We start from the raw sequence: 5,146 nt of genomic DNA, 5'->3' as shown, positions 1-5,146 counted from the left end.
AAATTTGATGAGTTCCCCTTCCATTCCCTCATCTAAGTAATTTATGAAGATATTGAAGAGTACTTGGCCTAAAACGGAACCTTGTGGTACCCCACTGCTTACTTCTCTCCATGTGGATGTAGTACTCATTGAGTACGGTTTGTCAGCCAGCTACAGATGCATCTGGTGGTGATGTTGTCTATTCCACCTTTTCCTAGCTTATGAAGGAGTAGGTTGTGGTCTACCTTGTCAAATGCCTTACTGAAATCTAAGTATACTATGTCCACTGCATTTCACTGGTCTACTAGTTTAGTCACTTTATCGAAGAATGAAATAAGATTGGTTTGGCATAATCTGTTTTTAACAAATAGTAAGAACAATTAACAAGTGCAACAAATTGCCTTCGGACGCCTGAACGCCTTTTCTCAGCATGAAGAATGGAGAATCCACCCCCTCCCTTATTGAATTTCACAGTCAGATCAGTGTCCGTAGTTCTGGGAACCAACACGTCACGCAATCATTGGCTTTGCCCTTTTTTCGAAACTGGGGCATGGTCCCGTCCAGCAGGGGCGTGGCAACTTTGATTGATTGGTCTAATTGGGCTAGAGGACTTCTAAAACCCATCTGTGGATTCTCCATTCTTCATGCTGAGAAAAGGCGTTCAGGTAAGATAACGCCCCTTCTCTATACCATGTGTGAATATCTCAGAGAAGTAATTAGATGCCAATACTTAAGAGCTTAGCAATAAAGGTATCTGAAGTGACACCTAACTAGAAACTTCCTGAATGATTCCTCAACTTTTAATGTTTTCTTTTGAAAAAAAGTTTCTCTTTACAAAAACCTAAAATGGAACAAAGCATGAATTAAAATAAACAAGTTGGTAGGTATGTAATATGTTTAACAATTTAACTTACACTAATCAGGTGAGATAAAAAATCCCCAAAGGTTCTCTTCTGCTGGAAAGCTGTAAGCTTCAGAAGTAAGAGTTAGTAATGTTTGCTCAGAGGATGTATGAGAACATTGAAAGAACCATCCATTTTCTCTGTATGTGCTATGATTATTTTTGTGATATGCAAGATAGTATGAACCCATCTATCACTAAAATGTGAAAGTAATTGCTTTGAAATCCTCTCTTTGAATCTGCACTCCTAGAAAGCATGTCTTCAGTTCAGTAATCTTGAATGATAGCAATTAAAATGCATGGCGGATTAAAAGGGGGAAATATGTTGAAGAATTGAAATTCTCAAAATCCTTGGAGGGAGTGTAAATGGGAGTGATAGTTGCTATTAGTTACTATTGGGCATTGTGGAAAGCCTAAGGGACCTTCATAAGTAGAGATTTCCATATGGAGTTTCCAGTAACACAAGTTCTGCACTTTGACTGAAAGGAATGCTCTGTTTCTCATATACCACTGAGCTAATTTATGCAAAACTGCATTCTTTCAATGAATGGCTGTGGAAGATGCTGCTTGGATTGGCTGAAGCTGGCTCCACTCATTCAAAGCTTAACTCTAGATACATTGGATTGAAAGATGATGGACCAAGATATTAATACTGGAGCTTTTTTTTTTTTTGCATTCCATTCTGATGGAATGTTATACTTAATTTTTTTTTTATAAATGCACCCACATCACTAACTGAAATTTTATTATGCAGGGATTATTTAGATTTATTTTTTCATTAAATAATGGTTTCTGATAAAGCTAGGAGAAGAAAGCATTGTCTGTTTGAAATGGTACAGCATGTCATTTATATGAGACAAGGCAGACTAAATTAATACACAGGAGGTGGGAAGAAAGTGTGCCTGATAAACCTTTTAATCAATTCCAATCTGCTTACAAATTAAAACTTTCTTGGGGAGCTCATTTAATGACCATTCAAAGTTATAACGACACTGAAAAAAGTGACATTATCATTTTTCACTCTTGCGACCATGGTAGCATCCCCATGGTCATGTGATCAAAATTCAGATGGTTGGCATCTGGTTCATATTTATGACCGTTGCTATGTCCCAAGGTCATGTGATCATGTTTTGCGACCTGCTGACAAGCAAAATTAATGGGGAGGCCAGATTCACTTAAACGGGTTACTAACTTAACAACTGCAGTGATTCACTTAACAACTGTGGCAAAAAAGGTCATAAAATAGGGCAAAATTCATTAACAAATTTCTCACTTAACAGCAGAAATTTTGGGCTCAATTGTTGTAAGCTGAGGACGGCCTGTATTTTATTAACATTTACTTTGATGGGCCCTGCTGCCTGGGTATTGTGGAATTTGAAATCAAGCATATCTGGTGTGTTGCTGATTGCCTTTCTTGATGTAGTGATTGAGAAAATAGTAACAGCCTTTATTTTTCTTCCTTTTTCTATAAGCTGTAATGCTGCCATGGTTTGCAAACAACTATACCAGAGCGGAATACTAAACAAAGTTAGATCCAGTCTGCATTTTGCATTTATTTCTTGATTATGTTGGGGCTTGAAGAGCCACTTTAGAGACAAAGCACTGAATCCTTTTTATTTATTTTTTTTCTCTTAGTAAGCTGTAGCTGCGGTAAACAGCTGTAAATGCGGGCCAGTTGCTGGGGGCTCAAAATGGAGTAATGTGATCGCGGATGGTTGACTGGCTATCTAAACTTTGAATTTGGGTTATAGGCATCTTGGGGGGGGTGTCAGTCTTAACTTTGAACAGTCTCTAAGTAGCTGATCAAACAAGGACGATCTGTACTATATTTAATATTTGGGTCTTTGACCATAAATAACTAATTTACTGTCCTGGTTGTCTGCATATTTTGCGTTCCGGCTAAAAGAGATTTCCAAAGTATGGGTTTGAGGAAACTGTAGGTAGCCTTAATGATGATGCTGATAGTATGATGAATTGGTCTCAGCTCTCTGATGAAACATACCTTATTTATTTTGGGATTTAGAAGGGCATTCAGGAAAATGGGTGTAATTTGCATATGGGATGCATGCAAACAAACATGTGCATGCTATGTCTGTTTAAAGAATGCTAAAGATGTGTTTTGGGCCATTGGCATGTATGAAACATTCCTCTTTGCATTACTACAGCAGCTGCAAGTATTATAATGCCCATATGGCTGCTTTGAAACTTTCCATTGCTGTCTCTGCATGAATGCGCATGCATGGCTCCTTAGTTTCATTGGGAAGAAAGCAAAGCAAAATTAAGTAGTTGTACATGCATGCATATACAGAAAGAGCTGGGACAGCTTTTGTAGCAACCTTGCAGCTCTTCATAATACAGCTGCTTTATTCATTTGAAGAATGATCTTCATTCATACTAATATACTCTTTCCAAAACATATCTTTTGAATGCATTGAATAGCCCAGGCATGCATATATACATTGCTACAGTACAGACTAAAACAGCATGGGTACAAATGCTGTGTGGTTGTTTAATTATGGGAGTAAGAGGCAGTTTATATAATTCTACATATCACAAGCATGAGAACCTTGGGGAATGAGAACTACAGAATTTATCTCTCAACTTACCAAGAACTGTATCCCTTTGAAGATGAGGTTCCCACTGTGTTTGTGTTGCTTTTTTGCTCAAGTTATATCTGAATAGAGCTGACTGTTTTGTCAGATCTAATTTTTGTAATGATAATTGCTAGCTTTCAATCAAATTTAAAAGCATTAAAACGTCAGGTAAAAATAATTTCTTGGATATAAAATATAACAATTGTTTTTATAAAGTTATGTTAAATATTGACTGAAGGCTCCCAGATGTTCAGTTTTAAAACATCCAAACTGAACTAAAAGCTGATGTTTGATTTCATGTTCAGAAAAAAATAACATGCTTATTTTCTGAATTTTTTTAACAAGAAGCTGCTGTGATTAAGGGCACATTTAGTGTTATTTGCTATTTATTTAGTTCAAGTGATAAATTTCAGTTGATTAATGATTATTGTGCTTAGTAATATCCTTGTGTGCACTTTTTCAAAAGAAGTGAGTTTGTAAGTGGTTTCCTTTAAATTAATGGGATTTTTCTGCTGTAAGATCATCTGACTCTTCCACAGTCTTCAGTCATTCTATAAGATACGTTTTTGGCAACTTCATGCCTGCAAATAATTTTACATCTGAATTTTTTTAAAATTAAATCTCATTCCAAAAGGCTTGATTAAATAAAATTACTTGTTCTGTCCCAAGTGCCTTGTGTTATTCTGCATCCCACTCTGCCCTTTTAATCTATCCTTCCATGCTTACTCATGTTAATAGCTGCAAACCATTCACTTCACAGTCACTTAACTCCTAAAACAATCTTAGGTGTAACCTGCAAGAATTAGACATCTACGATACTAGAAGGTGCAATTGGCTTTTAATAGCTTACTGAGGTCTGAAGTTGTGAAGCATCAGAAGGATGTTAGAGCAGCTGAAAAATATCTTTTTACCTAGCCATTCCTTTCATTCCTTACCATGTAGCTACCATTATATTGTTCTTTATCATTCTAAACAATTAGTATGATTCTTTTAATGCAAAGGATCTTGAGGCTCAGTGTAAAATGATATTGGGTTTAAAAGACTTCTGAAAACTCTGATATCATAATGTTCTACTGCCTGTATGTTTCCATATGGTATGTCTAGATAAGAATACTTGAGTGGGATCAGTTTCATTTTGGTAAAATGGCTTATAAAATGTTATTAAGCAGATGTCTGCCAGAAGAGAAAAATATATAGATATCATCAGGAACATATTAGAGCAGGGGTGTCAAACTGGCGGACCATGGGCCGGATGGTTATGTGCAGGCCATGCCCATCCCCACTCTGCAAAGGCAAAAAAGTCACGATACGTCACATGACGCAATTGAGTTTGACACTCGTGTATTAGAGGGATTCATCTCTCTGTCTGATAGAAACTTAGGAGATAAGCAACATAATGAAAGAAAAAAAACTTATTTATGAGATCTACTTCTATAATTGATTGTGAAAATGTATGCATATATGAACACAGTGCTTTTTGTGAGAAGGACATGCTTTTGCAAGTCAGTCATAAGGCTCATGAAAATGGCCTTCAAGTGCCTCACAGTTTGTTGAGGAACATCTTTACAATGAAGTGTCCATCTTGAAGTTAGCCATTACTAAGACAAGCTGAAGCTTAGCCAAGAGATCCAGCATGAAAATAGTGTTTTCCTTGGGAAAACACTCCAATTGG

The sequence above is a fragment of the Protobothrops mucrosquamatus genome, unplaced genomic scaffold (assembly GCF_001527695.2).
Source record: "Protobothrops mucrosquamatus isolate PMUCROS unplaced genomic scaffold, P.Mucros_1.0 scaffold1334, whole genome shotgun sequence".
Classification (NCBI taxonomy): domain Eukaryota; kingdom Metazoa; phylum Chordata; class Lepidosauria; order Squamata; family Viperidae; genus Protobothrops; species Protobothrops mucrosquamatus.
The sequence above is the reverse complement of the archived record's forward strand: the minus strand, read 5'-3'. Positions refer to the sequence as shown.